Below are 14,082 nucleotides of genomic sequence, written 5' to 3' on the forward strand. Positions count from 1 at the left end.
TTCACAAACAAAATATTGTTTCTACACTTAAAATGAACAAAGAAAAAATGAGCTAGCCTGATATAAGTCATGTTCATGACGATGCAAATGTAACGAGATTTCGAACTGTTCTGTTGCACACGTTGGGACTCATTTTATTTTTCTACAAAAAACATTTGCCATGACGGGAATCGAACCCGGGACGCCCTGCGTTACAAGGTAGATGCCTATCCGCTAGACCATTTGGGAAGACTTGATATGTACACCCTAAGATATCTAAGTGTCATTTCGATGAGGTCTGTGGCAGAGGCCATAGAACACAGCAAAGAAATAATCATGTGTTTAAATTTCCTTGTCGTTTTGAAAAATTGCCAACATTGAAGAAATGTGCTTCTCAAATCTGTCATTAACACTGTTTTCCACACGCTTTTTTCATTGCATTGCCATATAATCAATTGGTCATTGATGCGTCACGAATAACGACAATGCGTCGAAAATTAAAGAAATGTAAACATGAATTATGTTATTACTGTCTAAGCATCGCAAAGCTGTATGCGTAAAGGCGTCTGACGTCACAGTGGCTTGCCTGAAACAAAGGAATTAGAGAAACATGTGCTTACAGGGGCGTCGAACCGCCTTCTCCCGCTGATGGAGCAAAGTTGCTACAGTGACAAAGACAAGCTCCGCGCACATGGGTAATGTATATGGGGCAACTGTACTGCGAGTATCTAAGCAGTCGTCGTGCATGGATAAAATGCAATGTTTCAAACAGATCTGATGAATTCACCTACTTTGAAAAAGTGTGCGTTAGGAAGTTCTTTTGACACAAAGCGAAAATCTACAGTCAAGCGTCAATCAGCAGACAGCCGTGTGTTCTTTAGTCATGAGCCTGTTGTCAAAACGGCAGAAAAAAATGGTCACAAACGAAATATTGTTTCTACACTTAAAATGAACAAAGAAAAAATGAGCTAGCCTGATATAAGTCATGTTCATGACGATGCAAATGTAACGAGATTTCGAACTGTTCTGTTGCACACGTTGGGACTCATTTTATTTTTCTACAAAAAACATTTGCCATGACGGGAATCGAACCCGGGCCGCCCTGCGTTACAAGGTAGATGCCTATCCGCTAGACCATTTGGGAAAACTTGATATGTACACCCTAAGATATCTAAGTGTCATTTCGATGAGGTCTGTAGCAGAGGCCATAGAGCACAGCAAACAAATAATCATGTGTTTAAATATCCTTGTCGTTTTGAAAAATTACCATTGTCACCTGCACAGGAATGCCATGCGGCCAACATTGAAGAAATGTGCTTCTCAAATCTGTCATTAACACTGTTTTCCACACGCTTTTTTCATTGCATTGCCATATAATCAATTGGTCATTGATGCGTCACGAATAACGACAATGCGTCGAAAATTAAAGAAATGTAAACATGAATTATGTTATTACTGTCTAAGCATCGCAAAGCTGTATGCGTAAAGGCGTCTGACGTCACAGTGGCTTGCCTGAAACAAAGGAATTAGAGAAACATGTGCTTACAGGGGCGTCGAACCGCCTTCTCCCGCTGATGGAGCAAAGTTGCTACAGTGACAAAGACAAGCTCCGCGCTCATGGGCAATTTATATGGGGCAACTGTGCTGCGAGTATCTAAGCAGTCGTCGTGCATGGATAAAATGCAATGTTTCAAACAGATCTGATGAATTCACCTACTTTGAAAAAGTGTGCGTTAGGAAGTTCTTTTGACACAAAGCGAAAATCTACAGTCAAGCGTCAATCAGCAGACAGCCGTGTGTTCTTTAGTCATGAGCCTGTTGTCAAAACGGCAGAAAAAAATGTTCACAAACAAAATATTGTTTCTACACTTAAAATGAACAAAGAAAAAATGAGCTAGCCTGATATAAGTCATGTTCATGACGATGCAAATGTAACGAGATTTCGAACTGTTCTGTTGCACACGTTGGGACTCATTTTATTTTTCTACAAAAAACATTTGCCATGACGGGAATCGAACCCAGTCCGCCCTGCGTTACAAGATAGATGCCTATCCGCTAGACCATTTGGGAAGACTTGATATGTACACCCTAAGATATCTAAGTGTCATTTCGATGAGGTCTGTAGCAGAGGCCATAGAGCACAGCAAACAAATAATCATGTGTTTAAATATCCTTGTCGTTTTGAAAAATTACCATTGTCACCTGCACAGGAATGCCATGCGGCCAACATTGAAGAAATGTGCTTCTCAAATCTGTCATTAACACTGTTTTCCACACGCTTTTTTCATTGCATTGCCATATAATCAATTGGTCATTGATGCGTCACGAATAACGACAATGCGTCGAAAATTAAAGAAATGTAAACATGAATTATGTTATTACTGTCTAAGCATCGCAAAGCTGTATGCGTAAAGGCGTCTGACGTCACAGTGGCTTGCCTGAAACAAAGGAATTAGAGAAACATGTGCTTACAGGGGCGTCGAACCGCCTTCTCCCGCTGATGGAGCAAAGTTGCTACAGTGACAAAGACAAGCTCCGCGCTCATGGGCAATTTATATGGGGCAACTGTGCTGCGAGTATCTAAGCAGTCGTCGTGCATGGATAAAATGCAATGTTTCAAACAGATCTGATGAATTCACCTACTTTGAAAAAGTGTGCGTTAGGAAGTTCTTTTGACACAAAGCGAAAATCTACAGTCAAGCGTCAATCAGCAGACAGCCGTGTGTTCTTTAGTCATGAGCCTGTTGTCAAAACGGCAGAAAAAAATGGTCACAAACGAAATATTGTTTCTACACTTAAAATGAACAAAGAAAAAATGAGCTAGCCTGATATAAGTCATGTTCATGACGATGCAAATGTAACGAGATTTCGAACTGTTCTGTTGCACACGTTGGGACTCATTTTATTTTTCTACAAAAAACATTTGCCATGACGGGAATCGAACCCGGGCCGCCCTGCGTTACAAGGTAGATGCCTATCCGCTAGACCATTTGGGAAAACTTGATATGTACACCCTAAGATATCTAAGTGTCATTTCGATGAGGTCTGTAGCAGAGGCCATAGAGCACAGCAAACAAATAATCATGTGTTTAAATATCCTTGTCGTTTTGAAAAATTACCATTGTCACCTGCACAGGAATGCCATGCGGCCAACATTGAAGAAATGTGCTTCTCAAATCTGTCATTAACACTGTTTTCCACACGCTTTTTTCATTGCATTGCCATATAATCAATTGGTCATTGATGCGTCACGAATAACGACAATGCGTCGAAAATTAAAGAAATGTAAACATGAATTATGTTATTACTGACTAAGCATCGCAAAGCTGTATGCGTAAAGGCGTCTGACGTCACAGTGGCTTGCCTGAAACAAAGGAATTAGAGAAACATGTGCTTACAGGGGCGTCGAACCGCCTTTTCCCGCTGATGGAGCAAAGTTGCTACAGTGACAAAGACAAGCTCCGCGCTCATGGGCAATTTATATGGGGCAACTGTGCTGCGAGTATCTAAGCAGTCGTCGTGCATGGATAAAATGCAATGTTTCAAACAGATCTGATGAATTCACCTACTTTGAAAAAGTGTGCGTTAGGAAGTTCTTTTGACACAAAGCGAAAATCTACAGTCAAGCGTCAATCAGCAGACAGCCGTGTGTTCTTTAGTCATGAGCCTGTTGTCAAAACGGCAGAAAAAAATGTTCACAAACGAAATATTGTTTCTACACTTAAAATGAACAAAGAAAAAATGAGCTAGCCTGATATAAGTCATGTTCATGACGATGCAAATGTAACGAGATTTCGAACTGTTCTGTTGCACACGTTGGGACTCATTTTATTTTTCTACAAAAAACATTTGCCATGACGGGAATCGAACCCAGTCCGCCCTGCGTTACAAGATAGATGCCTATCCGCTAGACCATTTGGGAAGACTTGATATGTACACCCTAAGATATCTAAGTGTCATTTCGATGAGGTCTGTAGCAGAGGCCATAGAGCACAGCAAACAAATAATCATGTGTTTAAATATCCTTGTCGTTTTGAAAAATTACCATTGTCACCTGCACAGGAATGCCATGCGGCCAACATTGAAGAAATGTGCTTCTCAAATCTGTCATTAACACTGTTTTCCACACGCTTTTTTCATTGCATTGCCATATAATCAATTGGTCATTGATGCGTCACGAATAACGACAATGCGTCGAAAATTAAAGAAATGTAAACATGAATTATGTTATTACTGTCTAAGCATCGCAAAGCTGTATGCGTAAAGGCGTCTGACGTCACAGTGGCTTGCCTGAAACAAAGGAATTAGAGAAACATGTGCTTACAGGGGCGTCGAACCGCCTTCTCCCGCTGATGGAGCAAAGTTGCTACAGTGACAAAGACAAGCTCCGCGCTCATGGGCAATTTATATGGGGCAACTGTGCTGCGAGTATCTAAGCAGTCGTCGTGCATGGATAAAATGCAATGTTTCAAACAGATCTGATGAATTCACCTACTTTGAAAAAGTGTGCGTTAGGAAGTTCTTTTGACACAAAGCGAAAATCTACAGTCAAGCGTCAATCAGCAGACAGCCGTGTGTTCTTTCGTCATGAGCCTGTTGTCAAAACGGCAGAAAAAAATGTTCACAAACGAAATATTGTTTCTACACTTAAAATGAACAAAGAAAAAATTAGCTAGCCTGATATAAGTCATGTTCATGACGATGCAAATGTAACGAGATTTCGAACTGTTCTGTTGCACACGTTGGGACTCATTTTATTTTTCTACAAAAAACATTTGCTATGACGGGAATCGAACCCAGGCCGCCCTGCGTTACAAGATAGATGCCTATCCGCTAGACCATTTGGGAAGACTTGATATGTACACCCTAAGATATCTAAGTGTCATTTCGATGAGGTCTGTAGCAGAGGCCATAGAGCACAGCAAACAAATAATCATGTGTTTAAATATCCTTGTCGTTTTGAAAAATTACCATTGTCACCTGCACAGGAATGCCATGCGGCCAACATTGAAGAAATGTGCTTCTCAAATCTGTCATTAACACTGTTTTCCACACGCTTTTTTCATTGCATTGCCATATAATCAATTGGTCATTGATGCGTCACGAATAACGACAATGCGTCGAAAATTAAAGAAATGTAAACATGAATTATGTTATTACTGTCTAAGCATCGCAAAGCTGTATGCGTAAAGGCGTCTGACGTCACAGTGGCTTGCCTGAAACAAAGGAATTAGAGAAACATGTGCTTACAGGGGCGTCGAACCGCCTTCTCCCGCTGATGGAGCAAAGTTGCTACAGTGACAAAGACAAGCTCCGCGCTCATGGGCAATTTATATGGGGCAACTGTGCTGCGAGTATCTAAGCAGTCGTCGTGCATGGATAAAATGCAATGTTTCAAACAGATCTGATGAATTCACCTACTTTGAAAAAGTGTGCGTTAGGAAGTTCTTTTGACACAAAGCGAAAATCTACAGTCAAGCGTCAATCAGCAGACAGCCGTGTGTTCTTTAGTCATGAGCCTGTTGTCAAAACGGCAGAAAAAAATGTTCACAAACAAAATATTGTTTCTACACTTAAAATGAACAAAGAAAAAATGAGCTAGCCTGATATAAGTCATGTTCATGACGATGCAAATGTAACGAGATTTCGAACTGTTCTGTTGCACACGTTGGGACTCATTTTATTTTTCTACAAAAAACTTTTGCCATGACGGGAATCGAACCCGGGCCGCCCTGCGTTACAAGGTAGATGCCTATCCGCTAGACCATTTGGGAAGACTTGATATGTACACCCTAAGATATCTAAGTGTCATTTCGATGAGGTCTGTAGCAGAGGCCATGGAACACAGCAAACAAATAATCATGTGTTTAAATATCCTTGTCGTTTTGAAAAATTACCATTGTCACCTGCACAGGAATGCCATGCGGCCAACATTGAAGAAATGTGCTTCTCAAATCTGTCATTAACACTGTTTTCCACACGCTTTTTTCATTGCATTGCCATATAATCAATTGGTCATTGATGCGTCACGAATAACGACAATGCGTCGAAAATTAAAGAAATGTAAACATGAATTATGTTATTACTGTCTAAGCATCGCAAAGCTGTACGCGTAAAGGCGTCTGACGTCACAGTGGCTTGCCTGAAACAAAGGAATTAGAGAAACATGTGCTTACAGGGGCGTCGAACCGCCTTCTCCCGCTGATGGAGCAAAGTTGCTACAGTGACAAAGACAAGCTCCGCGCTCATGGGCAATGTATATGGGTCAACTGTGCTGCGAGTATCTAAGCAGTCGTCGTGCATGGATAAAATGCAATGTTTCAAACAGATCTGATGAATTCACCTACTTTGAAAAAGTGTGCGTTAGGAAGTTCTTTTGACACAAAGCGAAAATCTACAGTCAAGCGTCAATCAGCAGACAGCCGTGTGTTCTTTAGTCATGAGCCTGTTGTCAAAACGGCAGAAAAAAATGGTCACAAACGAAATATTGTTTCTACACTTAAAATGAACAAAGAAAAAATGAGCTAGCCTGATATAAGTCATGTTCATGACGATGCAAATGTAACGAGATTTCGAACTGTTCTGTTGCACACGTTGGGACTCATTTTATTTTTCTACAAAAAACATTTGCCATGACGGGAATCGAACCCGGGCCGCCCTGCGTTACAAGGTAGATGCCTATCCGCTAGACCATTTGGGAAGACTTGATATGTACACCCTAAGATATCTAAGTGTCATTTCGATGAGGTCTGTAGCAGAGGCCATAGAGCACAGCAAACAAATAATCATGTGTTTAAATATCCTTGTCGTTTTGAAAAATTACCATTGTCACCTGCACAGGAATGCCATGCGGCCAACATTGAAGAAAAGTGCTTCTCAAATCTGTCATTAACACTGTTTTCCACACGCTTTTTTCATTGCATTGCCATATAATCAATTGGTCATTGATGCGTCACGAATAACGACAATGCGTCGAAAATTAAAGAAATGTAAACATGAATTATGTTATTACTGTCTAAGCATCGCAAAGCTGTATGCGTAAAGGCGTCTGACGTAACAGTGGCTTGCCTGAAACAAAGGAATTAGAGAAACATGTGCTTACAGGGGCGTCGAACCGCCTTCTCCCGCTGATGGAGCAAAGTTGCTACAGTGACAAAGACAAGCTCCGCGCTCATGGGCAATGTATATGGGTCAACTGTGCTGCGAGTATCTAAGCAGTCGTCGTGCATGGATAAAATGCAATGTTTCAAACAGATCTGATGAATTCACCTACTTTGAAAAAGTGTGCGTTAGGAAGTTCTTTTGACACAAAGCGAAAATCTACAGTCAAGCGTCAATCAGCAGACAGCCGTGTGTTCTTTAGTCATGAGCCTGTTGTCAAAACGGCAGAAAAAAATGGTCACAAACGAAATATTGTTTCTACACTTAAAATGAACAAAGAAAAAATGAGCTAGCCTTATATAAGTCATGTTCATGACGATGCAAATGTAACGAGATTTCGAACTGTTCTGTTGCACACGTTGGGACTCATTTTATTTTTCTACAAAAAACATTTGCCATGACGGGAATCGAACCCGGGCCGCCCTGCGTTACAAGGTAGATGCCTATCCGCTAGACCATTTGGGAAAACTTGATATTAACACCCTAAGATATCTAAGTGTCATTTCGATGAGGTCTGTAGCAGAGGCCATAGAGCACAGCAAACAAATAATCATGTGTTTAAATATCCTTGTCGTTTTGAAAAATTACCATTGTCACCTGCACAGGAATGCCATGCGGCCAACATTGAAGAAATGTGCTTCTCAAATCTGTCATTAACACTGTTTTCCACACGCTTTTTTCATTGCATTGCCATATAATCAATTGGTCATTGATGCGTCACGAATAACGACAATGCGTCGAAAATTAAAGAAATGTAAACATGAATTATGTTATTACTGTCTAAGCATCGCAAAGCTGTATGCGTAAAGGCGTCTGACGTCACAGTGGCTTGCCTGAAACAAAGGAATTAGAGAAACATGTGCTTACAGGGGCGTCGAACCGCCTTCTCCCGCTGATGGAGCAAAGTTGCTACAGTGACAAAGACAAGCTCCGCGCTCATGGGCAATTTATATGGGGCAACTGTGCTGCGAGTATCTAAGCAGTCGTCGTGCATGGATAAAATGCAATGTTTCAAACAGATCTGATGAATTCACCTACTTTGAAAAAGTGTGCGTTAGGAAGTTCTTTTGACACAAAGCGAAAATCTACAGTCAAGCGTCAATCAGCAGACAGCCGTGTGTTCTTTAGTCATGAGCCTGTTGTCAAAACGGCAGAAAAAAAATGTTCACAAACAAAATATTGTTTCTACACTTAAAATGAACAAAGAAAAAATGAGCTAGCCTGATATAAGTCATGTTCATGACGATGCAAATGTAACGAGATTTCGAACTGTTCTGTTGCACACGTTGGGACTCATTTTATTTTTCGACAAAAAACATTTGCCATGACGGGAATAAAACCCGGGCCGCCCTGCGTTAAAAGGTAGATGCCTATCCGCTAGACCATTTGGGAAGACTTGATATGTACACCCTAAGATATCTAAGTGTCATTTCGATGAGGTCTGTAGCAGAGGCCATAGAACACAGCAAACAAATAATCATGTGTTTAAATATCCTTGTCGTTTTGAAAAATTACCATTGTCACCTGCACAGGAATGCCATGCGGCCAACATTGAAGAAATGTGCTTCTCAAATCTGTCATTAACACTGTTTTCCACACACTTTTTTCATTGCATTGCCATATAATCAATTGGTCATTGATGCGTCACGAATAACGACAATGCGTCGAAAATTAAAGAAATGTAAACATGAATTATGTTATTACTGTCTAAGCATCGCAAAGCTGTATGCGTAAAGGCGTCTGACGTCACAGTGGCTTGCCTGAAACAAAGGAATTAGAGAAACATGTGCTTACAGGGGCGTCGAACCGCCTTCTCCCGCTGATGGAGCAAAGTTGCTACAGTGACAAAGACAAGCTCCGCGCTCATGGGCAATGTATATGGGGCAACTGTGCTGCGAGTATCTAAGCAGTCGTCGTGCATGGATAAAATGCAATGTTTCAAACAGATCTGATGAATTCACCTACTTTGAAAAAGTGTGCGTTAGGAAGTTCTTTTGACACAAAGCGAAAATCTACAGTCAAGCGTCAATCAGCAGACAGCCGTGTGTTCTTTAGTCATGAGCCTGTTGTCAAAACGGCAGAAAAAAATGGTCACAAACGAAATATTGTTTCTACACTTAAAATGAACAAAGAAAAAATTAGCTAGCCTGATATAAGTCATGTTCATGACGATGCAAATGTAACGAGATTTCGAACTGTTCTGTTGCACACGTTGGGACTCATTTTATTTTTCTACAAAAAACATTTGCCATGACGGGAATCGAACCCGGGCCGCCCTGCGTTACAAGGTTGATGCCTATCCGCTAGACCATTTGGGAAGACTTGATATGTACACCCTAAGATATCTAAGTGTCATTTCGATGAGGTCTGTAGCAGAGGCCATAGAGCACAGCAAACAAATAATCATGTGTTTAAATATCCTTGTCGTTTTGAAAAATTACCATTGTCACCTGCACAGGAATGCCATGCGGCCAACATTGAAGAAATGTGCTTCTCAAATCTGTCATTAACACTGTTTTCCACACGCTTTTTTCATTGCATTGCCATATAATCAATTGGTCATTGATGCGTCACGAATAACGACAATGCGTCGAAAATTAAAGAAATGTAAACATGAATTATGTTATTACTGTCTAAGCATCGCAAAGCTGTATGCGTAAAGGCGTCTGACGTCACAGTGGCTTGCCTGAAACAAAGGAATTAGAGAAACATGTGCTTACATGGGCGTCGAACCGCCTTCTCCCGCTGATGGAGCAAAGTTGCTACAGTGACAAAGACAAGCTCCGCGCTCATGGGCAATGTATATGGGGCAACTGTGCTGCGAGTATCTAAGCAGTCGTCGTGCATGGATAAAATGCAATGTTTCAAACAGATCTGATGAATTCACCTACTTTTTTAAAAGATCATCTATCGTCCCTGTGCCCAAGATCACCTCCCCAGCCTGCTTGAATGACTACAGACCCGTGGCTCTAACCTCAGTGGTCATGAAGTGCTTCGAGAGGCTGATTAAGGATTACATCTGCTCCTCCCTCCCTCCGACCCTGGACCCACTGCAGTTCGCATATAGACCAAACAGATCTACAGACGATGCAGTTTCCCAGGTCCTCCACACCACTCTCTCCCACCTGGACAGGCAGAAGGGGGGCTATGTGAGAATGCTGTTTATAGACTATAGCTCAGCGTTCAACACCATAGTCCCCACCAGACTGGCTGATAAGATGATTGGTCTAGGACTGAACATTCCCCTGTGTGCCTGGATCCTGGACTTTCTGACGGCCAGGCCACAGGTGGTCAGGGTGGGTAGACACACCTCCAGCTCACTCACACTGAGCACAGGGTCCCCCCAGGGCTGTGTCCTTAGTCCCCTCCTCTACTCCCTGTACACCCACGACTGTGTGGCTAAGTCCAGCGAAAACTCCATCATCAAGTTTGCGGACGACACGGTCGTGGTGGGGCTGATCTCAGATAACAATGAGAAAGGCTACCTGGACGAGGTGGCGGACCTGTCACTCTGGTGTCAGGAGAACAGTCTCATCCTGAATGTCTCCAAGACAAAAGAGCTGATTGTGGACTTCAGGAGAGCACAACAACTAAGGGCCTACACACCGCTGGACATCGGAGGGACTGCTGTGGACAGGGTGAGCAGTTTTAAATACCTGGGAGTCCACATCTCAGAAGACCTGACCTGGACTACCCACATCAGTTCTCTGGTGGGAAAGGCAAGGCAGCGCCTGTTCCATCTCAGGCAACTGAGGAAATTCAGAGTCTCCCGGAGGATCCTTCAGTCCTTCTACTCTGGAGCTGTGGAGAGCATCCTGGCTGGCAACATCACCGTCTGGTACGGTAACAGCACGGCCCAGGACAGGCGAACTCTGCAAAGGGTGGTACGCCTGGCAGAAAAGACCATGGGAGCTCCAACCCCCCCTCTCCATGTCCTGTACACCAGGAGGTGTAGGACCAGAGCATACAGGATTATGAAGGACCCTCACCACCCGAAACATGGACTGTTCCAGCCGCTGCCGTCAGGAAAACGCCTCCGCTGTCATGCAGCAAAAACAGAGAGGCTAAGACTGAGTTTCTTCCCCCATGCCATCAGAATTGTCAACGATGACCCCACCAGTGCCCCCCTCAAGTCACTCACACATGCACTGTCATTCTAACACATATGCACACACATAATCATCCATCTGCTATTTATATTGCTTACTGGCTATACTGTTCATATTGTTTATACTGTTTATACTGTCCATACTGTATATTTTTTAGTACTTCTATTTTTATTTTATTGTATTTTAAAACTTATTGTGTTGTTGCACTACTCTGTGGCACTGTCACTTTTGCATTTCACTGTATACTTGTATGCACGTGACAAATAAAGAAATCTTGAATCTTGAATCTTGAATCTTTGAAAAAGTGTGCGTTAGGAAGTTCTTTTGACACAAAGCGAAAATCTACAGTCAAGCGTCAATCAGCAGACAGCCGTGTGTTCTTTAGTCATGAGCCTGTTGTCAAAACGGCAGAAAAAAATGGTCACAAACGAAATATTGTTTCTACACTTAAAATTAACAAAGAAAAAATTAGCTAGCCTGATATAAGTCATGTTCATGACGATGCAAATGTAACGAGATTTCGAACTGTTCTGTTGCACACGTTGGGACTCATTTTATTTTTCTACAAAAAACATTTGCCATGACGGGAATCGAACCCGGGCCGCCCTGCGTTACAAGGTAGATGCCTATCCGCTAGACCATTTGGGAAAACTTGATATGTACACCCTAAGATATCTAAGTGTCATTTCGATGAGGTCTGTAGCAGAGGCCATAGAGCACAGCAAACAAATAATCATGTGTTTAAATATCCTTGTCGTTTTGAAAAATTACCATTGTCACCTGCACAGGAATGCCATGCGGCCAACATTGAAGAAATGTGCTTCTCAAATCTGTCATTAACACTGTTTTCCACACGCTTTTTTCATTGCATTGCCATATAATCAATTGGTCATTGATGCGTCACGAATAACGACAATGCGTCGAAAATTAAAGAAATGTAAACATGAATTATGTTATTACTGTCTAAGCATCGCAAAGCTGTATGCGTAAAGGCGTCTGACGTCACAGTGGCTTGCCTGAAACAAAGGAATTAGAGAAACATGTGCTTACAGGGGCGTCGAACCGCCTTCTCCCGCTGATGGAGCAAAGTTGCTACAGTGACAAAGACAAGCTCCGCGCTCATGGGCAATTTATATGGGGCAACTGTGCTGCGAGTATCTAAGCAGTCGTCGTGCATGGATAAAATGCAATGTTTCAAACAGATCTGATGAATTCACCTACTTTGAAAAAGTGTGCGTTAGGAAGTTCTTTTGACACAAAGCGAAAATCTACAGTCAAGCGTCAATCAGCAGACAGCCGTGTGTTCTTTAGTCATGAGCCTGTTGTCAAAACGGCAGAAAAAAATGTTCACAAACAAAATATTGTTTCTACACTTAAAATGAACAAAGAAAAAATGAGCTAGCCTGATATAAGTCATGTTCATGACGATGCAAATGTAACGAGATTTCGAACTGTTCTGTTGCACAAGTTGGGACTCATTTTATTTTTCTACAAAAAACATTTGCCATGACGGGAATCGAACCCGGGCCGCCCTGCGTGACAAGGCAGATTCCTATCCGCTAGACCATTTGGGAAGACTTGATATGTACACCCTAAGATATCTAAGTGTCATTTCGATGAGGTCTGTAGCAGAGGCCATAGAGCACAGCAAACAAATAATCATGTGTTTAAATATCCTTGTCGTTTTGAAAAATTACCATTGTCACCTGCACAGGAATGCCATGCGGCCAACATTGAAGAAATGTGCTTCTCAAATCTGTCATTAACACTGTTTTCCACACGCTTTTTTCATTGCATTGCCATATAATCAATTGGTCATTGATGCGTCACGAATAACGACAATGCGTCGAAAATTAAAGAAATGTAAACATGAATTATGTTATTACTGTCTAAGCATCGCAAAGCTGTATGCGTAAAGGCGTCTGACGTCACAGTGGCTTGCCTGAAACAAAGGAATTAGAGAAACATGTGCTTACAGGGGCGTCGAACCGCCTTCTCCCGCTGATGGAGCAAAGTTGCTACAGTGACAAAGACAAGCTCCGCGCTCATGGGCAATTTATATGGGGCAACTGTGCTGCGAGTATCTAAGCAGTCGTCGTGCATGGATAAAATGCAATGTTTCAAACAGATCTGATGAATTCACCTACTTTGAAAAAGTGTGCGTTAGGAAGTTCTTTTGACACAAAGCGAAAATCTACAGTCAAGCGTCAATCAGCAGACAGCCGTGTGTTCTTTAGTCATGAGCCTGTTGTCAAAACGGCAGAAAAAAATGTTCACAAACAAAATATTGTTTCTACACTTAAAATGAACAAAGAAAAAATGAGCTAGCCTGATATAAGTCATGTTCATGACGATGCAAATGTAACGAGATTTCGAACTGTTCTGTTGCACAAGTTGGGACTCATTTTATTTTTCTACAAAAAACATTTGCCATGACGGGAATCGAACCCGGGCCGCCCTGCGTGACAAGGCAGATTCCTATCCGCTAGACCATTTGGGAAGACTTGATATGTACACCCTAAGATATCTAAGTGTCATTTCGATGAGGTCTGTAGCAGAGGCCATAGAGCACAGCAAACAAATAATCATGTGTTTAAATATCCTTGTCGTTTTAAAAAATTACCATTGTCACCTGCACAGGAATGCCATGTGGCCAACATTGAAGAAATGTGCTTCTCAAATCTGTCATTAACACTGTTTTCCACACGCTTTTTTCATTGCATTGCCATATAATCAATTGGTCATTGATGCGTCACGAATAACGACAATGCGTCGAAAATTAAAGAAATGTAAACATGAATTATGTTATTACTGTCTAAGCATCGCAAAGCTG

This window comes from Argentina silus (genome assembly GCF_951799395.1).
Source record: "Argentina silus genome assembly, chromosome: 18".
Classification (NCBI taxonomy): Eukaryota; Metazoa; Chordata; class Actinopteri; order Argentiniformes; family Argentinidae; genus Argentina; species Argentina silus.